The sequence below is a fragment of the Camelina sativa genome, chromosome 9 (assembly GCF_030686135.1).
Source record: "Camelina sativa cultivar CO46 ecotype springtype chromosome 9, ASM3068613v1".
Lineage (NCBI taxonomy): Eukaryota > Viridiplantae > Streptophyta > Magnoliopsida > Brassicales > Brassicaceae > Camelina > Camelina sativa.
This window is the reverse complement of record NC_141888.1, coordinates 10,964,324-10,990,892: the sequence shown is the minus strand read 5'-3', so window position 1 is coordinate 10,990,892 and position 26,569 is coordinate 10,964,324. Positions and strand designations below refer to the sequence as shown.

The 26,569-nt window shown below is 40.7% G+C and overlaps 3 pseudogenes across 1 annotated transcript; 1 reads left to right on the top strand and 2 right to left on the bottom strand.

The window, feature by feature from the left end:
• The first annotated feature begins 10,069 nt into the window (after nt 1-10,069).
• On the top strand, nt 10,070-11,218 carry LOC147938058 (uncharacterized; annotated as a pseudogene). The gene is made up of 2 exons (XR_015565345.1): nt 10,070-10,176; nt 10,368-11,218. The product of XR_015565345.1 is annotated as an uncharacterized LOC147938058 (transcript).
• Nucleotides 11,219-16,636: 5,418 nt separating this feature from the next.
• On the bottom strand, nt 16,637-16,728 carry LOC147938057 (small nucleolar RNA R71; annotated as a pseudogene).
• A 3,546-nt stretch (nt 16,729-20,274) lies between these two features.
• On the bottom strand, nt 20,275-24,959 carry LOC147938056 (uncharacterized; annotated as a pseudogene).
• Between the last annotated feature and the right edge of the window lie 1,610 nt (nt 24,960-26,569).

The window sequence follows — 26,569 nt, the reverse complement described above, 5'->3', positions numbered from 1 at the left end:
AGCGTCTTCGAGTTATACCGTCTCACTCTTGGACCACAATCCTCAAGATCTCGGTATCAGGGGAACTACTCATCCCCTCAGGAGAACAACATCCCCTCTGCCACTCTCGGAGCCCTCAGCCCCTCGAGCTATCGGTATTCAGGGGAATCACCATCCCCTCAGGAGCAACAATCCTTAACGACTATAAACATCTCTCGACACAACTACCTCCTGTGATCCGAGTATAACATTGCAATGTTACACCTACCCACTCAACTTATAATATCCAACTGGATTAACCACCAAGCAGAGAAATATCTGCTCCAACTGCATATGTCCACATATCCGCCTCTCTAGGCCCGATACCTCTTGAGACTAATCTCATACCGGTCATCTACAACCGCTCCATCCTCTTAAACGTAAGTTGGAAAGTCCTCAACATCCGCAGCCCTCGACTGCACCCCGCCACATGTGGCACAACTGGAGCCTACACTGGTACCCCTCTCGGTAACCGTTCCAACAGCACGCCAACAGATCCGCCAAGCGATCATCTCGACCCTGGGCTCCACCTGCTGCAACCCCACACCTGGGTTCCCAGCACCCCCGGCACGCTCACCGGCTAATCCCCTCTGGTCCCTCCTGATACGCTTGCGACCCTCTGACGTACCTCCTCGTGGAACTCTGGACTACACACTCGCTGGCCTCGGGACCCGCCCGACAATGACCACGACCACGTCCCCGTCCACGACCAACAACTCAAACACCTTAACCACTGATCTTCCAAGAACAGAGGCTAACAAGCAGAAAACAAATCAATACCACACAAAGAAACATAACAATAACTCACCGTGGAATCTCATTGAAGGCTCGAAGAGGATGTTCTAGGACTCCATGCCACACACAATTGACTAACTCACATAATCAATCAAGACATGTAATCCCAAACATCACAACAGAAACCTAGTGAACCCAAACCTAGAACCGTAAGGGCTCTGATACCAAAATGAAACGACCGACCTTTTTTTTTTTAATAAATAATAATAATAATAAATAGAACTACAACTAGTGGTCCCATACCCACTAGCCACCTAACCACAATCACAAACAACAGCGGAAATAACAACACCAACATAATATCCAATAATACTCCAATAAAAACCAATAACCATAATCATCGACATTAATCAATCCAAACAACAAGAAACAAGGAACCAGCAACCTAGCAATGTTTCTAATGACCCAACTCTAGCAACCTAGCAATGCCAGACAACATCCAATCGAGTCCCTAGAACATCCTCCTCTTCATTGCCTTGATTCCACGATCACACTTTGCCTTTACCTGCACCACAAACACAAATTGAGATGCATGAGTATTTGATAAACACTCAGTGAGGCAATCCTCCCATCTACTGGGCTATACACACAAGCAATAAGATCTCTACATGCCACAAACAACAACCAATAAAACAAACCAGGCAATATACAAAGCATGCGACGTCCATCGTAACTGAACAAGGGGTGTCGACCGACACCAGATGGTGTCGACCGACACCAGATGGTGTCGATCGATACTGAACATCTGGTGTCGACCGACACCAAACTGGTGTCGACCGACACCAAACTGGTGTCGACCGACACCCTGCCCGACACTCCCGGAAACCCTAGTTTGCATCGACCGACACCTCCACATGGCATCGTTCGACCCTCGCTAAAGTCCCGAGCCGTCCTCGCGTTGGTGTCGACCGACACCCCAACTGGTGTCGACCGACACCGATGCCGAGCAGCGATTTCCCCTCGATCAGAAACTCCAAATCTCGCCTCCAAGCTTCTCCAATCCGCTCCTTGCATTCCCAGAAGCCAAACCCAGCCCAGACAGCAACGAAATATCATAGAGAACTCAAAGAAACAACCACATAAGCACCAAATCACATAGAATCTAGAGATCTTAGCTTAGATAAGCCATGGTCATGCACTCACCTCTTTGCAGGAAGTTTCTGACCAATAAGGACGAATTCCCTCACTCCTAGCAAGCTTTTAACACCTTCCCAGCCTTAGATCTCCCAAGAACAGCAAGAAAATCTCACAAAAACTCCCAGGAACTCAAGAACAAAGCTTTCCTCCTCTTTCTCTCTGTTTTTGACAAAAGCGGCCAAGAGAGGAGAAAAACTCGAGCTCCCTCCTTAAAAACCCGAGCTAGGGTTTTTCCTAAACCAACTCCGCAAACCGGACAATTAAAATTGAACCGACCAAACCGGCCAAAACTGGTGTCGATCGATGCCTCACTAGAAGGTGTCGATCGACACCCTTACCAAAATACCAAAAATTGGTTTGTGGGTGCTACAATTTCAACTTTCGCTTATGTCTTCACGTAACAACAAAATAAAGATGATGAGGATTTGCCTTAATCAATGTCGAAGTGAATAAAATCACCAAAAGTTGATCTTTATTTTATTTTATTTTTGGTTTAAAGCCACTGAATAGGCTTTGAAGTTTGAAGGATTCGTATCATTTTCCATCTTGTGTTGACAGGACAAAAATGTGCTTTTGATGTTAGGGGTTACCAACAGTTAAAAGAGAAATAAATTACACATTATCTGAATCTGAGGATGAAAAATGTGCAATATTAAGGAATATAATATTTATTTTATATCTCTAAACTTCACCATATTTAATAAAAGATTACTCATGGGATAAATTCAAAACTCAACAATGATGGTAGATCTCGGCTATTTCTGTAAAGCCACAGCGGAAACAACATCCAAACAAGTTATTGTCGTAATTTGAAAGTGACATGTATTAATATGACTATATGAGTCTATAATTTTTAGTTGACACATTACGTCTTGACCCAACAGAACAAAGACGATGATCATTTGCCCATACAGCTTACATCAAACAATTTAGTATTCTGGAAGTTGTTTAAATATTGATTGACCATTTTAATGTTAAATATCATTTCAATGTTTACAAATATATTACATAAATCATCTATTTTATAATCACAAAATTTGCCTTAAGTGTATTGCAAAATGGTTACATCGCAAAACAACATGTCCTAAAAAAGAATCAGTCTAAGCTTTTAAACATTTTGTTATTATTATACATGAGGGTGTAGTTTAATTACTTAAGATACATACTCTTCTCCCTAAAATTTATATAATTTTTATCAATTAAAAAAAATCCAATTAAGAAAGCAATCGAACAGTTAAAAAAATTACCAATCGAACAAATACTAAGATAAGCCCGTGCGTAGCACGTAACAACTCCTAGTATATGATAAACTAACGGAGGGAGAGAAAAGACATAGGGAGAGAGTTTTACATTGATCTTTTATGGTAAGGTAGTAATACATTTAATCGTACAAAAACATTTGTATATATAGAGAAGGAAATAGACATATACTACTGTGATAATAAATGTCAATAGACTCCACTTTAAGAACAATACGCAAAGTCTTGACTTCTATAACAAAAACAAAGTAAAAAGTCATAATGCAAGTTTTCGTATCCCACATCGGTTGATGGAAGAAAGGGGTGCTCACAACAACTTCACTTATATATAGATTCAAGGTTTTGACGAAAATAAGGCCCATTCAAATTATAAGGCCTGTCCAATATTAGTTGAGTTTTTAAGTTATTAAATCGGTTGAATAACTGATTTTCAACACTTAACCAGTATAAAATCGGTCAACGATTTATTACACCAAATTGCACATAATCGCGGCGGTAGTGTTCCGGTCAGCGATTAAACGGGTGCATAGACGGCTAGGCAGCCGCGTTTTAAAACAGAGCTATTAGATATTGATTCTGCGATGCCTTAATTCGTTTCTATTTTGGTCGGTCAAATGTGAATTGTCAATGTTAACTATCAAAATGCAAAGTACATGTGAAAATACTTCAGCCTGCTCATATCCTTTTGATAAATAAAAAATTGTTTTCACAAAAGATTATAAAATTTTATATTATATATTGAGCAGCGTTGCCGTGTTGGTTGGAGAATTCAAGTTAAGTATATAATGGTAGTGTATTATAAATATAAATATAGTGATATATTCATATAATCTGTTCACGCACAAATTGCAGCATGACTTTTTAAGGAATTAGTCTTTAATGATGAAAATATTTCTCGAGATATTCTACGTACAACATGACTTTTTAAGGAATTAGTAATCATGGATTTTTTTTCAGAAATATACTTTTTGTTTTTTTAGAAATATACTCTTGTTTATAACTTCACTATATACTAATACTAGAATTTGAACCCGTGCACGCGCGGGATTTTAATTTAAAATAATTTTTATTAATATAAATTCTTGAGCTCAAATATATTTATTGAAACTTTTGAGTATAAATCTATATAAACACTAAACTTAATTTACTAACATAAAACATATATATAGTTGAAGATAATGTTTATTTGTTATATTTATTTGCGAGGAATTTTAGTTTAAAATTTTTAAGAATAAGAATCATTGAATATAAATATAATTAATCATTTGAAGTTTAAAAGATAAATGCAAATAAAAGTCGTACTTATTTTACTAATCTATATATAATATCTATATTGTCTAGTGTCGCAATAATGTTTTTCTAGTAAATCAATAATATATCACATAGTAAAAAAAATGACTTAAAAATCTCTCTCGAATAGTACATTCCATATTCATATCCAATGAAAACATCATTTTAAAATTTCTAACGCCGAATGTCGATCATTGACCTAATTATAAAGATCATTTAAACATATCGATATCCCACATTAAATATAAATATACAAAGATTCATAAACATTTTAGTGTTATGTCACTACAACGGAGTTGTACAAGTGCATCACCTGCCATAATAGAATTTCCGACCAAGTCAAGAATGCTTAAATGGTGAAATGATTAAACCCGACATCCGTTCACTAATCCAAGTTACATATTTGTCTAAACCCCTCATATGTTATTTTCAGATGCTAATTTTGTGATGCAACCTCAACTTCGTCTTCTAAAAAGAACATGTTGTACTTTAATAATATGTTGTTTCTGGCAATGTTTTTGGTTAAAAGTATTTGATCATAAATTGATAAAATCTCAAGCCTATTACATATATATATATATATATATATATATATATTTTTAATCATGTTATAGAATTGTAGCTCCGGTTGATAATATGCATTCTGAAATATGCTATACATGTCACTTTTTTGTAATGACTTACATATCATTTTTTCTAGATTTTGTGACCATTGATTTTGTGTTTTTTTAGATGGATTAATTTTATCATAAATTGATAAAATCTCAAGTCTGTTTTGTATTTCTTTTTTTTTTTATCATGTTATAGAATTGTAGCTCCGGTTGATAATATGCATTCTGAGATATGCAATACATGTCACTTTTTTGTAATGACTTACATATCATTTTTTTTAGATTTTGTGACCATTGATTTTATGTTTTTTAGATGGATTAATTTTTCAAGATTCATTTTCATAGTTTTTCCCTAAAAAAAATTGCGACCCTTACAATGTTTTCGTTTAAGATCAAAACTTTTAAGTTGAGTTGAGTAATTAATCTTTTATTTTTCTATAATTGAAATTGTTTCTTAGAAACTAATGTTTCACTTCAACTTTATTTTTATGTTTAGAATTTTATAAATACAATTGCATAAACTCTTTTTTTACTCCACCATGCATTAAAATCTTACTTATATTCTAAAACTTATTAACCCATTCTAAATTTTGGAATATGATCATTTTTGGTTAAAATATAAATAATAATATTATTACTAAAATAATAATATTATTACTAAAATAAATCAATAGTATTATTTTTACTATTTAAAAATATTCATTTATTTAAAACATTTGGGTTTAATATGGGCTTTTAAAGTTTTATGAATTAATAGATTATAAACTATATAGTGGATTAGTTTTTAGGATTAGGCCCAAATAAAAAAAAATGAGTTGCTTATGTGACAGTATGAGGAGTGAGGAAAGGTAACTTTATATATATAGATATATAACTCCAATAAGTGAGTCGGACTTCAATTTTTATAAATAATCAACAACTAATTGCATACCGAGGAGGTGACGAATATTTAATGGATTGGTGTTCTAATTTCTTAAGAGAAAAAGAAAATAAAATAAGAGAGAGATAGGTTTTATTGTTACTTGGAACTACAAGCTAGTACTATAGTAGGTATAAACTTTATCAAACTAAAAGCAAACGCATAAATAAATGAAGGGTTAAATTAATCTGTAGCCCCGGATAAATGAAAAATTAAGTCTGTACTATCCTTAATCTAAAAATTAGTTTTATTTTGGCAGGTTTTGTTTTTTTACTATAAACCCCCTAAATACCTAGTTAATATTGCGTCGAACCTATAGAGGCATAAACTGCTGGAATATCTTAATGTATCTTATAAAATCTAATGTTGCAGATAGTGGAGCATTTAATGCACCAAGTGATAGTGAATCTTCCGCCGCCTGGCACATAGGGAAGAGCAAGATTTTGTAAAAAAGAAATGATTCTAGTAGATATTATTTGCTTTGTTGGGATACCCTAAGTATTCGGCTGGCTATTTATTACCGCTATAGCTTTTTTGGTACTCATACAAAGGGAAGGGTAAGACACAGAAGATATTGCGAATTTGGTGAAGAAAGAGATAAACACCCAGAGAATTAAAGTGTAAGGTGGGTATTTACTGCGAGGTATCTATGTTTGTTGTCGTGTACACCTTTATTGCGAGTGAGTATTGTAACATATAACTATGTTAGGTCCGCGATAACTAGTTTATTCCTACTATGCTGTTACAGGTGATTGATGACGCTGATTGTACAACTGGTTCAAGGGGAGTGGAAAAGAGATGGGCATGGCAATTACGAACACGTAGCCACTCCCGAAGGTTACTACTTAGCTGTCCGGCTCCGCGAAACCGGATTTGCAAAGGTTGTCAGTTCTGTTAAAGAACGGATGGATCTAAGGGCAGATAACGAGATCAAGTTGACGTACTAGTGGCCACAATGGATGATGGAGCCTGACTGGAAACGCGCCGACCCAATCCAGATCCAGAATGATGAAGACATGACTCTATTCATGGCAATACGAGCAGATCTGGAAGAAGTGCATCTACGCGTGAGGGTTATCAAAGCAGGAAAGAAAAAAGACGGATTTGCAAAGGTTGTCAGTTTTGTTAAAGAACGGATGGATCTAAGGGCAGATGACGAGATCGAGTTTACGTACCATTGGCCACAGTGGATGATGGGGCCTGACTGGAAACGCGCCGACCCAATCCAGATCCAGAATGATGAAGACACGACTCTATTCATGGCAATACGAGCAGATCTGGAAGAAGTGCATCTACGCGTGAGGGTTATCAAAGCAGGAAAGAAAAAAGACGAACCAACTAACCGGAACCTGTTAGACGTGGCGCCATATACGGCAAGAGAGATATCGGATATGTATTGGAATACCGCGGAAGCTAGAGCGGTATGGGACAACGCGTTACTTAATATGTTAACACGTAACAGTTTCGGTAACACAACTTCTGGGGGTGCGACTACAAGGCCTACGGATGTAAACCTAAACAGTGGAGAGTCACACTATGGATTTGGACAGCCAACCGTCCCTCGTAATCAAGGGATACGGATAATCACGGACCAACCACATGCATCTGCTACCGGTCATACAGCCGAAGGAATTGGCGGCTCCGGAACGGTCACCAAATCGAAGGGAAAGGAGAAGATGGTTGGAGATGATCCCAATGATACTGCGGAATTCGAGGCGTTTCGCAAACACTACCAGTCGGAGATGTGGAGGGAAATAAACGCTACGCAGTTCAGTGTCGATGGTATACCATTGGGGACAGTTGAACAGACAGCAGCTAGAAATAGGACGGCAAGGGCGCTGCAATTTGGGGTCCCGGTACAACCTTCTACAGCTAAAGATGACAGCTTACGTTTAAGCCTATCAGGTGGTGTTAGAGTAGCTACTAACCCGCCAGATATCCTGACAGTGTCGTCGACAAGCTCTACAGATACTACGCCAACGACGCCCACCACGCAACCTACAAGCGAGACATTCTCATCTAAGGACCTGGAAGATGACACAGGTAATGCATGTGCCCCGAATATTCTGACTTTCACTTCCAACACCTATGAATCTTACTAACAAAGTAATCTAAAAACAGGTGATGAAACGATGGGGGACCATTCTCTTGATGTGGGAGTACACCTCGATATAGCCCCTGCTTCTGGTACATATGGTGCCTTCCCTGCGAATGCCAACGAGTGTGTGACCGGTGGTCGCATGGATATAAGCGTAGTTCCGAATTGTGAGTTCGGAAACACTAGCAGGTCTTTGGTAGCAATTAGAGAGACTCCAGTACCGACTGTATTGCGTGACAGTGACGCACCACCATATTTTGATGATCCCGGTGAAGAAGGTACAAAAATCATTATCAATCGATCTTTATTAGTTGCTAAACTCGTTACCCGATATCATTCGAATTAACAAATACGTTATTTATGTTGATGGTAATGTACAGATCTGCTAAACAGGGCGTTAAAAGACGCTGATTACGAAGGCGACGAGATATTCGTGGGGAGGATTTTCAAAAACAAGGAAGACTGTACCATCAAAATGGCTATCCACGCAATACGTCGGAAATTCCATTTTGTAACCTCAAAATCGAGCACGATGAAAGTGTTGGCTGTATGTGTTAGTCACACATGTCCATGCCGTGTGTTTGCACATAAAATGGATGACAGCGACCGACTTGAGATTAGAAGCATTACTTTACAACACACTTGCAGTGTCGACGCAAGAGGAGATTTCCACAAACAAGCAACAACTACGGTTATTGGAAGTCTGATGAAGACACGGTATGCCGGCGTTGGTAGGGGACCACGGCCAAATGAACGCCGTCACATACTTTGTCAAGAGTTCAGCCTAAACGTATCTTATTGGAAGGCATGGAGAGCGAGGGAAATTGTGATGGACAATGCCATGGGCTCAGCCATAGGAAGCTTTGCATTGGTTCAACCATATATCAAGCTGCTCTTACAAACAAATCCAAACTCAAAAGTTGCCCTGGAAACTAAATTAGATAGTAATGGAGTTGATCGGTTTAAGTATCTCTTCCTCTCACTGCACGCATCAATCCAAGGATACGCCTACATGAGAAAGGTAATCATCATAGACGGTATGCACCTACGAGGCATATATGGAGGTTGTCTCATTGCTGCAAGCACTCAGGATGCAAACTTCCAGGTGTTCCCTCTTGCGTTTGCAATAGTTAACAGTGAGAACGATGACGCCTGGACGTGGTTCTTACAAAAGCTAACGGACATCGTGCCAGACGAAGCATACATGGTATTTGTGTCCGACAGGCACTCCTCTATATACTCAAGTATACGTCAGGTACGATCTGAAATGCTAATTTTTTCCACCAGTAAGAAACATGTTAGTTTTAATGCTTATTGGCTATGGCCTTGATTGGAAGAGCATATGAGGAAGCTTTTTTAATTTTATCATCCAATCAACATTTATTATGAGAGCATATAAGGGAGCATTTCCCAAGCATTTAACTCTAAAATATTAATATATATTAAAATAAATTTAAATAATTAATTTATTTTGTAAAAATAGAAAATCTATATATATGAGAAACTACTTAATGTTATTATTTAAAATAATATAATAATTTATTTAATATATTAAAATATTATTGTAGATAAAACGTTTATAATATATTATTATTTTATTATAGTTTAGTGTGTTATATTATATATATTTTAAAAAGTTATTGAAATTAAAAATGTAAATATAGATATAAACTTTTATAAAAAATTATCATATATTAATTATTTGTAATTAATGTGTAACATTATAAATTTATATAATTAAAAATTATTAAATTACACATTTATATATATAACAATTTATAAAATTTATTAAATGTAAAATATATTTTTAAAAAATTATATAGTAATGAGTGATAATTAATTTTCTTAATGAAACACATTTAAATTATATTTTTTAATTAGTATCATATATTAAATATAAATATAACATCTAATACTCCACTGCTATATCAATCAACTAAATCTGTTATATTAATCATAGCATACAGTTTATGCACCTTGATGCTTATGCTGCATAATGCTAATGCTCTAGTATATGTTGTTCCAATCAAGGCCTATATGGTCCACTATGTAAGATAATATTAGAGTTAAACAGTAATGGTGTTATTAGATAACCTATGTAATATAATATTAGTTCTAATCAACGTCAATGCATATAGTCAACTTATCAAATATGTTGTTACATATGATGATATCATAATTAGTAGCTGCTATCATTTTAGTTATTGTGCAACAGGTTTTTTACGTCGCTATCTTTACAGGTGTACCCAATGGCATCGTATGCGGCGTGCATGGTCCACCTAAAGAGGAATATCATTGCGATTTTCAAATCAGAGACTTTAGGAGCATTGGTGTCGAGCGCAGCAAGAGTTTACAGACTAGCTGATTTCAACAAACTTTTGCGGAGATCAATGCAATGAACAGAAAATGTGCAGACTACCTAACTGGCATCGGTTTCGAGCATTGGACACGATCTCACTTCGTGGGGGAACGTTTCAACGTAATTACAAGCAACATAGCTGAGTCCTTAAACAATGTGTTGACTATGGCACGTGATTACCCCGTTATTTCGATCCTTGAGACCATCCGAACCACATTAGTAACTTGGTTTGCCATTCAGCGTGAAGCAGCACAACAAGAGGAGAACATATTGCCCCCCCAAGGTAAATGAAATGGTAATTGAGAACTTTGAAAAGGGAGCAGGGTATATGGTTTACAAAATAGGCGACGGCATCTATGAGGTCAGGGGTAAGGATGAATCAGTTTTCGCAGTTCATCTGTGGGAGAGGACATGCACTTGCAGAGAATTTCAGCTATTAACGATCCCCTGCAGTAATGCAATTGCTGCAGCTATTCAAGCACAGTCCCAAATCTCCGTTTGGCATACAAAACCCTCATCATGCCAGTGCCGGATGTTGGTAACCTAACACCTTCACCCGGAGACGTTGGGGGAGGAAAGCTTGCTCCACCGTTTGTTCAAAGACCACCTGGACGCCCGCGCAAATCACGTATATTTTCAAAGGGGGAGTTCAAGGTAAATTCAAAGATAATAAATAACTATTGAAGCTTGTAACGAACCTCTTAACTTGATAATGACAATATTTGCAGCGGACTTCACGGAAGCGGTGCACACGATGCCATACACTGGGGCATTGAAACGACCGACCTTTTTTTTTTTTAATAAATAATAAATAATAAATATAATATAATAAATAAACTACAGCTAGTGGTCCCATACCCACTAGCCACCTAACCACAATCACAACCAATAGCGGAATAACCAATCTCAATAACCAATAAATAATATCCAATAAATATAATAACCAATAGAATAATAGCCAGTGTTAATTCCAATAATCAAATAGGAGAAATCATAGAACCAGCAACCTAGCAATGTTCTAATGACTCAACGCTAGCAACCTAGCAAGCCAGACAACATCAAATCGAGTCCCTAGAACATCCTCCTCTTCATTTCCTTGATTCCACGATCACACTTTGCCTTTACCTGCACGACAAACACATATTGCAATGCATGAGTATTTTATAAACACTCAGTAAGGCAATCCTCCCATCTACTGGGCTATACACACAAGCAATAGAGACATCTCTAACCATCAAACAACATTCAACAATCAACAATAATAAACCAGGACTCTGCATCGACCGATACCAACATGCATCGACCGACACCAGATGGAGGTTGCGTCGACCGATGCAAGATCTGCGTCGACCGACGCATGCTCGACATAACACGAAAACCCTAGAGTTTATGCGCCGTCCTCGCATTTGCATCAACCGACGCACAAAGTGCATCGATCGATGCAATGCCAAGCATCGTTTTCCTCCGAAGCTTCTCGCCGGATCTTCGTTCCTGCAACCACGAAAACTCGATCCCAAGCCACAAGAAAGCTTCCTAACATCCCAAATAACAATCTAACCAGCCTAACAACACATAACAAGCAAATCAGAGAGATCTCTAGCTTAGATAAGCCATGGTCATGCACTTACCTTTGCCACAGAAGAATCTGAACCTCAAACAACCAAGAACAAGCTCCTAGGAAGCTCCTACAACGATCCCAACTACAGATCTCACCAAGAAACGCCACAAATCTCCAGAAATCACCAAGAACTCTCAATAACTTTTTCTCTCCTTTCGTTTCTCTCAAAAATGGCTCCCCACAACTAATGAGACAAAAACGACTTAAGTCAAAATGCAGAGACTCAACCTTGCATCGATCAATGCAACATTTGCATCGACCGATGCAACTCCCAAACCGGGATTTCGGTTCACGGATGTTACAATTCTCCCCCACCAAACTAGACTCGTCCTCGAATCTCGAACAACCATCAGCCAAGGACTCCCGTGCAACCGCCTCCACGGCCCGCACTCCTCCGACCGATCTTACAGAAGGTCACCTCTAGGCGATAGACTCACGCTCCAGGCGTCATTTGCTCTCGACTTTTGGACTTTCCTTTACTCATAGGCCTAGACCTTGAGTTCTTATTGGCTCCTCATCAAACCTAAGTCTGCATGCCAAATGTTGGCTCCTCATCGGGCCTAAACCCGCATGCCATAATATATAAGGAAAAATCTAACCTCGTCTCTCGGGTCGTCACCCTACAGCGCACCTCCGGACCGTCGTCCGAAGTCGATATACCAACCATACTCCCAAGCCACAAAGTCTCTGAATATGGCAGTACTAGGAGAACCTAAGTCCTCCAAGAGCCGCGAGCAAACAATTCTGAACACGTGTGAGTCTTATCCCTATCTAGGTTTCCTTCCCGTGGCTCGCGTAAAAACATCTCAATGTCCTACCAACCACATATCCCCTTACTGGAATACCTCATGACCACACAAGGATCATATACATGCCACAAGGGCCGCCACAAAGGCCAAACAAAATATCCTAAAGAGGACCGCCACCAAGGCCAAACAAATGTCCTAAAGAGGACCGCCACCAAGGCCAAACAAATGTCCTAAAGAGGACCGCCACCAAGGCCAAACAAATGTCCTAAAGAGGACCGTCACAAAGACACTCTGGCTAAAAAGCCCGTCACAAAGACCATCTGTCCCGAAGGACCGTCACAAAGACAATCTGTCCCGAAGGACCGTCACAAAGACACTCTGGCTAAACAGCCCGCCACAAAGGCCAAACAAATGTCCTAAAGAGGACCGCCACCAAGGCCAAACAAATGTCCTAAAGAGGACCGTCACAAAGACACTCTGGCTAAAAAGCCCGTCACAAAGACCACACAATGTCTAAAAAGACCGCCACACACTGGCACACTGACTCAAAATTCCGCCACTAAGGCCACACACAAGCCCCTCCAAGGCTCTCCACCGCTAAAATGGACAAATTCTAACTCCCGTAAAACTTTCCATATTTAGCACTTTCCATTTTTGGAAACTTTCCACTTTTGGAAACTTCTATTTCAGGAAACTTTCCTCAAAAACCCCGCCTCACGGAAACTTTGTACCCCGAACACCACCTCATCTTGTTACTGAGTCGCACAACCAACCACCCCAAGCGACCGAGTAACAAGAGAGATGGGCTGGAATACTCCATTCCCGCTCCAGCCACGGATTACAGATGGGACAAGGCTAAACAAGCTCAAGTCGTGGCTTGCTTCTCATACCACTTCTTGAACCTTGCCTTCATCTTTGCCTCAGGTTCCCAAGTCTGCTCCTCAACACCATCACAGTCCCACAGGACTCTCATCAAAGGAATCTTCTTCTTCCGAAGTTCCTTGATCCTCCTCTCGAGAACCCTCACTGGTCTCGCCTTCAATGTCATGTTAGGCTGAAGATCCTCAGGAATCTTAGCCAACACCTGCTCACCCTCATGAAGACACTTCCGCAACATAGACACATGGAAAACCTTATGGAATGCACGCATCACCTCAGGTAACTCCAATCTATATGTCACTGGTCCAACCCGCTCAATCACTCTGAATGGACCCATATACCTCGGACTCAACTTAATCTCTGACAATGACCTGTTCGGACCCCACAACATGGCCATCTTGAGGTACACTCTGTCTCCTACCCGAAACTCAAGATCTCTCCTCCACCTATCGGTATAACTCCTCTGCCTATCTTTAGCCTCCTTCATGTTCAGCTTGAGAACCCGAATCTTCTCTGAGATCTTCTGAACAAAACTAGCACCAAACATGCTCCTCTCCCCCACCTGAGTCCAGCAAAATGGTGTACGACATGGTCTCCCATACAAAGCCTCATAAGGAGCCATCTTGATACTCGCCTGATAACTGTTGTTGTAAGCAAACTCTACCAGGTTCAGGTGATCTGCCCAATGGCCACCCCAATCCAATACACACATCCTCAGCAAATCCTCCAACGTCTGGATCGTCTTCTCAGACTGCCCATATGTCTGGGGATGATAAGCTATACTCATATGCACCTTAGTGCCCATCTCTGCCTGAAATACCTTCCAGAACGCCGAAGTGAACTTAGAATCCCTATCAGACACAATGCTCGCTGGCACCCCATGCAATCTGACTACCTCTCTCACATACTTCTTAGCCAAGACCGTTGCTCCATCAGTCTTCTTAATGGCCAGAAAATGTGCTGACTTAGTCAACCGGTCCACAATGACCCAAATAGCATCAAAGGTCCGTGACACTGGCAATTCTACCACAAAATCCATGGTGATCATATCCTACTTCCACTCAGGAATGGGTAAACTCTTCAGTAAACCGCCAGGAACCCGATGCTCGGCCTTCACTAGCTGACACACATCGCACCTCGAAACCCAACTAGCTACATCCTTCTTCATCCTGACCCAATGATAGTACCTCTTGAGATCGCGATACATCTTAGTCGCTCCTGGATGAATAAATAACTTGCTCGCATGAGCCTCTCTCAGAATCTCCTACCTCAACTCCTCATCCTTGGGTACACAAACCCGACCGTGCACCAAGATAGTACCATTATCTGAGACCTGATACTCTGAATCCACATCCTTAGAGGCATTCACCAGCCCCAAATGCTTCTCCTGAGCCAACCGCACCCTACTCAGAAGATCTGCTCTGTCAACTGCTTCCAAACCCAACGGTTCCTGTAAAACAGCACACAAGCTGAAAGCACTGATCTCTCCAACCAGAGACTCCATCTCCTGCTCCTGAGCCGAAGCTACCCTCTTCTGACTCAGAGCATCTGCAACCGTATTAGCCTTACCGGGATGATAGGCTATCTCCAAATCATAATCCACCACAAGCTCCATCCACCGCCTCTGTCTCAAATTCAGCTCAGGCTGAGTGAATATATACTTCAGGCTCTTATAATCTGTAAACACCTGTACCTTTGCACCATAAAGATAAGATCTCCAAATCTTCAGGGCAAAAACTACATCATCCATCTCCAAATCATGAGTATGATAGTTGCCTTCATGCACCCGCAACTGCCGCGAAGCATAGGCAATCACCTTCCCATGCTGCATCAGAACACACCCCAAACAAACTCTAGATGCATCTGTATAAACTACCTAGGGTTCTCCCTGCTCAGGCAAAGCCAACACTGGCGCAGTAGTCAACATCTCCTTCAGGCTTGCAAAGCCTTCCTCACACTCTTCTGACCAGACAAAAGGAGCATCCTTTCCTGTCAACTTAGTCATAGGACGTGCTCTGCTTGCAAACCCCTGCACAAACCTCCTGTAGTATCCTGCCAACCCAAGACAATTCATGATCTCTGTGGCATTCTGCGGTCTAGGCCAATCTCTGATAGCCTGTATCTTCTCTGGATCTACTGAAACCCCCTCAGCAGAAACAATATGACCCAGAAAGCCCATCTCACGCTGCCAAAAACTGCACTTGCACAACTTAGCAAACAACTTATGCTCCCGCAGCTTCTCCATAACTGCCCTCAAATGCACTGCATGCTCTTCAGGACTCTTAGAATAAACCAGAATATCGTCGATGAAAATGATGACAGATACATCCAGAAACTCCTGAAACACGCTGTTCATCAATCTCATAAACGCTGCTGGTGCGTTAGTCAACCCGAAAGGCATCACCACAAACTCATAGTGCCCATACCTCGTCCTGAAAGCAGTCTTCCTCACATCTGCCTCATCTATCGGTATCTGATGATAACCCGATGCCAGATCTACCTTGAAGAACCAAGTAGCACCCCTCAACTGATCCAACAACTCATCGATCTTAGGAAGAGGGTACTTGTTCTTCACAGTGACCCGGTTCAAATCCCGATAATCAATACACAACCTGAAACTTCCATCCTTCTTCTTCACAAACAACACCGGCGCTCCCCACGGTGATACACTAGGACGGATGAATCCCTTACTCAACAGATCTTCTAGCTGCTTCTTTAGCTCTGCCATCTCTGCTGGAGCCATCCTGTAAGGAGCCTTGGATAACGGCATCGTCCCTGGTTCCAGTTCAAGGTAAAAGGATCCGACCGAGATGGTGGTAATCCCTGCAAAGACTGAAACACATCCTCAAACTCCTCCACTACCGGGATACTGCTCACCGTAGACTTCCCCACTGACTCTGGCATAGATATAGTAACCAGAAGAAGAACAATGAGACGTTTAGTGAAGCTTGGGAACGTTTCAAGGGATACACTACCAGATGTCCTCATCATGGCTTTAGCAATGCTTCATTGCTAAGCACACTTTACAGAGGAGTGGTCCCCAAGATACAGATGTTTCTGGACACCGTAAGCAATGGTAACTTCCTCAACAAGGATGTTGATGAAGGTTGAGACCTAGTGGAGAACTTGGCTCAATCTGATGGACATTATAATGAGGAGTATGATCACACTATGCGATCTACCGGAGAGGAAGATGCCAAGTATAAGAGGGACATGAAATCCCTCAATGACAAGTTCGATAAACTACTCAGCCAGCAGCAGCATGTTCATGCAATATCAGAGGAAGAGCAGTTTTTACAACAAGATGGGAAGAATACTTGCGGTTGAAATCCAAAACGAAGTCAGCCCAAGTCATCTCCCGCTGCACCCTCCTAGCAGCCACAGATCTCCACCACAACTCAGCATCACAAATCAAAAAGTAGACCCCTATGTCCACCCAAAACTCCTCAGGACATCTCAGAGTATGGAAGTTACGTTCCACTCTCGTCCTCCACGCATCCGCAGCAGTAGGATCTACACCTCCCGAAAACTGCTCAGTACGCAACCGACCCATCTCTGTCAACATGCTGAGATAACGAGTATGGACCCCGACATCCGCAGCCACTGGCTGCCGCTCCTCCGCCACCACTGGTGGCACTACCTGAGCCTGAGCCGGTACCACTGGTGGTAACCGCTCTAACACCTGTGCTAGCAAAGCCGCAACGTCAACACCAGGGACTCCACCCGCTGGGACCCCCACACCCGGAACCCTAGCATCATCGGCCACTGGAGCATCAACACCGCCCCCTCCTGCCACACTCACGGAATCCCCCGGAACACCCTGCGACTCGCTAACACCCTCAGCTGTCACACTCTGGTCCTTGGTCTCACTAACCACTGGGGCTCTGCCCCTACCACGACCACGTCCGCGGCCACGTCCGCGTCCACGACCTCGACCAGCCACAGCATCCTCTCTAACCATCTGCACTACCATGAACAGATGGCTAAGCAAACAATTTCTATTATAACACAGAAACATCAACTCACCGTGGAATCACACACTCGGCTCGAAGAGGATGTTCTAGGACTCCATGCCACACAGAATTGACTAACTCACATAATCAATCAAGCATGCAAATCCCAAACATCTACAACAGAAACCTACTGAACCCAAACCTAGAACCGTAAGGGCTCTGATACCAAAATGAAACGACCGACCCTTTTTTCTTATTTAATAATAAATAATAAATATAATATAATAAAATAAACTACAGCTAGTGGTCCCATACCCACTAGCCACCTAACCACCAACACATTCAACAGCGGAATAACATAATCAATATCCAATAATAAACCAGTAATAACCAATAATAGACCAATATTATAGCAAAGGAAATATCCCAATACCAACCAACAAGAAACAAGGAACCAGCAACCTAGCAATGTTTCTAATGACCCAACTCTAGCAACCTAGCAATGCCAGACAACATCCAATCGAGTCCCTAGAACATCCTCCTTTTCATTGCCTTGATTCCACGATCACACTTTGCCTTTACCTGCACCACAAACACAAATTGAGATGCATGAGTATTTGATAAACACTCAGTGAGGCAATCCTCCCATCTAATGGGCTGTACACACAAGCAATAAGATCTCTACATGCCACAATCAACAATCAATAAAACAAACCAGGCATTATACAAAGCATGCAACATCCGACGTAACTGAAAGAAGGGTGTTGATCGACACCAGATAGTGTCGATCGACACTAACCGTCTGGTGTCGACCGACACCATACTGGTGTCGACCGACACCCTGCCCGACACTCCCGAAAACCCTAGTTTGTGTCGACCGACACCTCCACATGGCATCGATCGACACTCGCCAAAGTCTCGAGCCGTCCTCGCGTTGGTGTCGACCGACACCCCAACTGGTGTCGACCGACACCCCAACTGGTGTCGACCGACACCCATGTCAAGCAGCGACTTCCTTCGATCAAAAACTCCGAATCTCGCCTTCAATCTTCTCCAATCCGCTCCATGCATTCCCAGAATCCAAACCCAGCCAAAGGAGCGACGAAATACCATAGAGAACTCAAAGAAACAACCACATAAGCACCAAATCACATAAAATCTAGAGATCCTAGCTTAGATAAGCCATGGTCATGCACTCACCTCTTTCAAGAAGATTCTGACCAACAAGAACGAATTCCCTCACTCCTAGCAAGCTTCTAACACCTTCCCAGCCTTAGATCTCCCAAGAACAGCCCGGAATCTCTCAATCTCTTCCCAAAAGCTCAAGAACACTTTTCCCTCTTTCTTTTTCTCTAAAAGCGGCCAAATAACACCAAAAACACGACCCTAGGTCGTTTTCCCCATTTTACAACTCGATTTAGGGATTCCCTAAACCAACCACGCAAACTGGATAATTAAAATTGAACCTACCAAACCGGCCACAGCTGGTGTCGATCGATGCGTCACTAGAAGGTGTCGATCGACACCCTTACCAAATCACCAAAATTGGTTTGTGGGTGTTACAGCGATGAAGAAGCATGATGAATAATCCATGGTCCAAGTACGTCAAAGTAAGAGGGGGAGCAGGAAGATTTCCTTTTCCGATGTTAACAGAAGAAATCCAACTGCAACACTCCATAAGAGAGTCGGCTAGCGTTAGAGACAATTTTCACTGTATATAACCTAACTCTAACTGCAAATGTATAATTATCAAGAAGAGGGCAGCCTCATCCATGTGTGAAAAAGACAATGTAATGACCATGACACCAAAATGAATATAAGCATGCTTAATTACAGAGTTTGTTGTTGGGTACACCAAAGATGGATAACAAAAATTGGTAAAAAGTTTTCTTGTTAGACTTATTAGCTCACCAAGTAAATCCAGATAAATGGTAAATGTAACACATTCTCAGTAAATGTTAGTGTCAGCTTCAAAATAGAATGCCCTCTTTAAATGGTAAGAATGTTATCAAATGGTTAGAATGTTACCATATGGAGAGTGACAACAGTAATTGGATGACTTAAATATGACTGCTAACTATCTCCATTAACTCGTACCAGTGAAATTATTCGATATGTCATATAGTATGTACTACTTTATGTCTCTATCACTCTAGAATTGTTATTTGTTAACAATGTTTTGAATGATGCCTATACGTCAGACCAATAGGACAATCATATAGTAAGCCAACACAGCTTCGAATGGATAGTATGCATCCTAAAAGGATGAGGTGCATGATATCAAATGTTATCAAAGTAACGAATAAATTACATGCTAACATTGGTAACATGCAAAATTTAGAAAAACTATAGAGAATGGAAGGAATTTAAATTGGGTATCGTAACATGGAAACTATTTGAGGTATAGAGCAAAAAGGTATCATTACGATAAAACTGTTATCAAATAAAACTACCCACATAGTTAGAGTTTTGAAATCTTGATAAGACTTAAGTTAATCAGTAACAAATGTCTGATTAGCAGGGATCCCAAATGAAAAAAAAAATAATAGAGGGCTGAAACAAATAAAACTCATACAGATAATAGTAAAACTACTGAATGCCAAATAGAATGATGGCATACACGAGTTTTTTGGTCTCGGTATCCAAGTCCCCAACATCAAATGCAACACATTCTTCAATACCGCCTGCAGCATGGGCATGGATGAAAAAAGACAGAAAGGATCCCAGCGTCGTTTGGTGAGTTTGCCTGAGGGATAACATGGGGCCTTTCTACTGCATATGAGGTAATAGGTACCTGCGCCATACTCGAGTCCAATTCGGCCTGTTTGAATAGGAAAGGAAGCATTACCGCTAGCGGCTGGAGTTCATCAATGATAGATGAATCATTCCGGATTTGGAACTTGGAATCAAGGACAATGATTTTATGGCATTGTAGATCAACACACAATGCCACCCAATGAGTTTTGTCAAAATTGAACGGCATGTAGAGATAATCAGCTTGAGCAAACAGCTCTACACGCTCAGAATCATCCCGACCATAAACCGCCTCAAGTAATGGTTTTGGAAACTTGAAATCCTCAGTATTTTTACACTTGCAAAACTTTGGATAAAGTCTCGACAGGCTGGATACGAACTTCGAGTCAAGCTCGTCCACTCGGAGCTTCGCACCGTCAACCTCATCAACCCTCGAAAGTTGGCGGCTGAACTTGATAAGACCATCCATTATCTGATAACATACATATTATCAAGTTAATACACATGACACTCTGAAGTTGCTTAATAGCAAAGAAAACACCCACACGAATATTGTAAACTTTACCTTCTGCACCATCGGTTTCTTCCTATCTATTAACTCTGTGATTTCTTTACTCCCAATATAGAAATCTCCACCAAGACATATAGAACTGAAAGAGTTATGTTGAAAGGAAAACTTTGAAAAAATTTTAAGAATATTATGGGCAGCTATACGAAACATGAAAACTTTGAGAAGTAGGTAAATAGTTACACGTCAAACCTTGTCGCATTCAGCTTCTTCATAGAATTTTGGAAACGTTCTTCCGGGTCCGACATGGTAGCGGCCTCCGGCAAGTTTGGCAAGGGATGGCCTACCAGGTACTTGGTTTTCTTGTCAAAATGATAGCGCGTGTCCAGCCTGGTCGACATCGTCCTAATCCGCTTTGTCCTCTGAACCCCTACCGGCTGTACACATACGACACCCTCTTTCACACCCTCTGCATTTTGTTCCTTCCCATCCATTACGGGTGAGGCTTGGGCCTACAACGTTTTATTTGTGTAAAGTCAAGAGGTGCACATGAATTATCAAATAATTAGGATACGCGCTTTGATACAAAATATCAAGTAACGTGGGAACTGTAAACTTACATCAGCTATACCATCATCCGTGACAGCCACGCCGCCAGCCACGACACCAACGTCTTCATGTTGCCTGTCATGTGTAGGTCCATCAGGAAAACCCTAATACCAAGGAGAAAGGTTAAGGCATTAGTTAAACAATCGCAACTAATGGTTTGAATACAATAGTAATGGTATTCAATATCATGCATTACAATCAGATATAACAACTATATTAAAATATATTGCGGTAACTCCAGTTTTATGAACAACTAGCTTAAAAAAATTGCCGGCCACCTCGTCATGTTGACCGTCTGGTAAGAGGTCAGATCCAACCTGGTCCAAAAACAAATGAGTTGAGCTGAGGAAGTTCATAATATATCATGTATTCAAGGATTGCAATTTCCAAGCTATTACTAAAGTTAACAGTTAACAGATATATATGTTATATATCTGGTAAAATGCAGTTTGTCATGGTAACAAAAGATATTGATAGCGTCGTACCTGCGGAATTGGGCACTCAGGTAAGGACTCACAGTCACCCTGGTGCACAAATTATAGGGGGTATGAGATACTTATACTTCTATCAGGTAAAATGCAGTTTCACATGCTAACCCAGATAGTCATCATCTAACAAATCTTTCTAAAATTTATTTCCCCAGAGTAATTAACAAGGTCATGGTAATATAGAACTGAAAATACAAGTCTATAGCTAGGAGGAATGAAAGAAAACTAACCACGCCGTTAAGGCCGTCTACAGTTGCGTCAGAATCAACCTAATATACAAGAAATATAAGTTATGAGATAGTCATCATCTAACAAACATATCTAGGAAGAAGTAAAGAAAACTAACCGCGCCGTCAAGGCCGTCTACAGTTGCGTCAGACTCAACCTAATATACAAAAAATATAAGTTATCAGAATGTCTCACCTCAGCCATATACAAATTTAAATAACATTACATACCTGGTCAACGTCCTCTTGTGCACAAGGGACAGCGCCGTCCTAGGTAAAAGATCGAGTTTGTTAGCAAAGCAGTTACAGAGTTAACTCCTTAGTTATCAGATACTTTAGTTAGTAGGTTTTGTTTGTTGGAGCATAACATACCCAACCGGCTTCAGAAGATACCGGGCAAGGCGGTGGTGTTACGGCAACATCATCCCTCTACACAGCATAGACAAAATAAGAAACGGCATCAGGAATAAAAAAGAAGATGAAACAGAACAAATAAAATAAAAGAAACGTTACCAGTGAAACCGTTCTGCCGCTGCCACCTTGCTCACCGGGCTGCTCCGACTGACTATAATAAGCATCTACCTCAGCAACAGACGTGTTCACCAAGTCGTACACCAACTCAAAATCTGCATCAGAATTGTTCACATTGTTGTTTGGCGTGTTGCCCGCCGTGGGGGGCCGGAAACCGACATCCTCGCCGTTGCCATTATCTTCAGACGCATCAACACCAGATTGAGGCATCCTCGACTCCTTGTTTACCTCATCTTCCCCATCATCCGCAGCAATGGTTGCTTTTTTTTTAAACCAGCCAATAACCCCATCAATTATTCTGCCCTCCAGCCTCGCAAGCTTCTCGTCAAGTAGCCGAGATATCGAGTTAATATCTACATTCCCTGGCTGTGAGGCGTCTGCATTGTTGGACGCCGGCTGATTTGACGGATTCAATGGAACACCTCTCCCATGCTGAACACCTCTTCCGGCACGCGGTGCTTTGCCCCTCAACCCCTTCCTATTTTTTTTGGGGGCGATCTCAACGTCCGCGGGAATGCAGCCTCCACAGAACATATCGTTAGTGAATTTGTATCCTTCTTCAACCAACCTGACCATGTTATCAACTTTTAGATCTTCTTCGTCATCAGACCATGACAGATCTTCCCAACCAGCATCCACTACAGCCTCCGGTAAGATAATGGGATCCACATGAGCCTGTTCAACACACATACACATAAGTACGTTAGCAGCTAAGAATAATGTTAACAAACAGGTTTGTTATCAGCTTAAGAAGATAGCAGACTACGAAGTTGGCAGACAACAATTTTGGTAAGGAGAAATGGTAGAGACTATTATCCGGTAACTTCATTATATTCAGTTAACAGGTAAAGCTTTCGTCAACAAGCACTGAAGTTAACATACAAAAATCCCCCCCCCCCACACACATAATATATCAACATTTAACACGATACTATAGTTACCAAACAATGTTGCCAAGACATATAATTGTTAGGGCAATAATAACCAACCGATCATATAATTATCTAAATGTTTAAGACCCAATCCAAATCCTAAATGGTGAAGACAACAATGGGGTTTCTCAGACAAAGGAAAAATATGAAAAACTAAATGGTTATACGAACTACCAAGTTAAATGTTATCTGTGAACACTATGTTTATATAATGTTGGCATATAAACCACCTGTTACCATGTGCTGGCGTAAAACAGCCGCTAATCCTACCACCATAGAGTTGTTACGAAATAATGTTCTCTGACAGATAATCATCAAAAATTAATATAACACACTAAACAAACAATGGTGGATGCAAACTAACCACGCATTTCGCATCGATTTCTTTGGCGTTCCCAAGCATGAACAGTACAGCCTACCGTCTAGGGTGTTCATCTTCTTCCTCTGATTCAGAAAACACTGAATCCTCTACTGCATACCCCTCTTGGATGGAAGGCGCTGCTTGCAAAACAACAAGCTGGAGAGCATATAGTAGACCCTGAACAAACACAGACGTCGTTGCAAGCTGAAGTATATCTCTCTCTTTTATTGATGTCATCATCATCTCAAACGAATTTCTCCTCCACGGATATGAAGTAAATCCTTCGAGGTTCTCGGACATTTCGGCATGTTCTTTAACGATCTTCGGATGGTGCGATGTAGGGAGCAAGAAACCATCAACAAGTGCGAGGTATGCAAACCGAAGCCTCATATTGGTATCCGTGACTGTTTTCTTCTTGAGCATGTTTATAACTCTATCGACAGTGACATCGTCCTCAAGACCAAAGAGGGTGCTATAAAATGGGATTTGTTTTCCGGCGGTCCCTCTTCTCTTTTTCTTCTGAACGGTAGGGAACTTACCGCATCGTAAGCCGGTTACAAGTTTAAATTCACGCAGGGAGAAACGAATAGGAGTGCCCGCAAAAACAACCCAGATCTCGTTTAATTTCGAGACGGACAGCTGTCTCCCTAGTAGAAACAATCCAAAAGTCGCCGACCAGCTTGGTCTGTTGGGGAAATCAAACAAAGATCCGAGGGGAGATTCTCTAATTGTTTGTATCTCGTCCGGATCCAGTGCATCTATGATAGCCAACAGGGTTTTGAACTTGAAGTACACATTAGCCCTTTCCCCCAATGGTTCTTCTCCATGCGCAATCAAGCGATCCGGTAAGTCGACAGTTTCCATCTGCGAAAAACGAAAAAAAAAAACAGATTAGAAACACCAACTTGTTAGACACCGAACGCTTGAATACGAAAGCTTGACTTACCATAAAAAACAGCGGTTGATTAGTCCGTCTTCGCGTCGAATTGTCTCTCCAACGGCGGTTTCTAATCGATAGTAAGTTAAGTGAATAAAGTGGGTGTTTTAAGGTTAAAATGGATAATCCCCTTCGTTATGTAAGAAAAGAAGATGACGATTGGACTTTCAGAACTGCAAGCAACGTTTATTGTTTTTTCTTGTGAATAACGCTGGGTGTGACAACACAATCTCCAACAAATCTAAAAACCGACTTAAATCTTCTGACAGCCAGTATCTAAAAAGGAAAATAAAATCTTTTCATAAATCTCATATATCTGCACATGCGTGAGTAGTAGGGGTAAAAAGGTGAGGAATAAATGTACATTGCAATACTACGATTTTTTTTTTGTGTCAGTTAATTATGAAGTCTTCTGATGGTACAGATTGCAATTTCCCATAAATAAACTTAAACAATTAGTGAACACAATTTTGGTCGTGGTTATTTGATCACATCATGGTTTTCGTAGAACATAGAACATAATTATTAATCTGAAAAATAAACTAGAAAAAATCAGCTGAATCCCAAAATAATTTCACCAAATATATTACATGAAAGCCCAAAGCTTATTATTATCATCTTTAGGTGTTTAAAAATTCTAGCCTTCTGTTGAAAATGAGTATGATTGCTTTGTCATCTATTTTGATTAAAAACACATATATGATTGCTTTGTCAAACTAAATATTCTTGTATCATATTCATTCATGTATGTAAATGCGGATGAGGCAATAATAAAGTGCAGAAAGTAAAGAACACAAGAACTTTGTTAACGAGGTTCGGTTTTTCCTACTCCCCGGGACCACGTCCAGATTTCGATTCCACTAGAACAAGAAAGCAAATACAAACTATTCGCAAACGCGTAAATTAAGTACAACCCTCTTATCACCGCTTCGTTCTATAACATGAAATCTTAAGGATAATTCTCTACCTTTAACTAGACTAACAACAAGCCTAGATTCAAACAAAGATAACCTAACCTTGGGCTAAACTCCCCCTGAGCCTAGACTTCAGATCTTCAACTCTCTTGAGCAACCTTCACACACACGTCACAACGACGAACAAAGAAGCTTGAACAACATAAGCACCAAACCGCGAAATTAAGCCGCACACCAACAGAAAGCTCTCTAGGGTTCTAACCTTTTTACCTCAGCTCTCTTGCTTCTCTAGGACGTGCCTAACACCTCCTTATATACCCATCAATACTTCCAATCACCATAGGAGAAGATTTCCAAATCTCATAAGAAAAAGACTTTTTCCTTTTTGCTATTTTCTTTTTCCTTGTAAAACTCCAATTTAATCAACCAAAGAAATAGTAGTTTTCCTATTCAATTCATCCTCAAATCGTCCTTCACTAATTCCTTCTCAAACCTTCTAGAAACTTCTCACACACATAAAACACCAACAATCTTGTATCACGTCTTGAATCACACAGACACTACTTCAGCCATTCAATACATCTTCAATGTAGTCATATGTTTGACTTTAAACTGTATTGCGT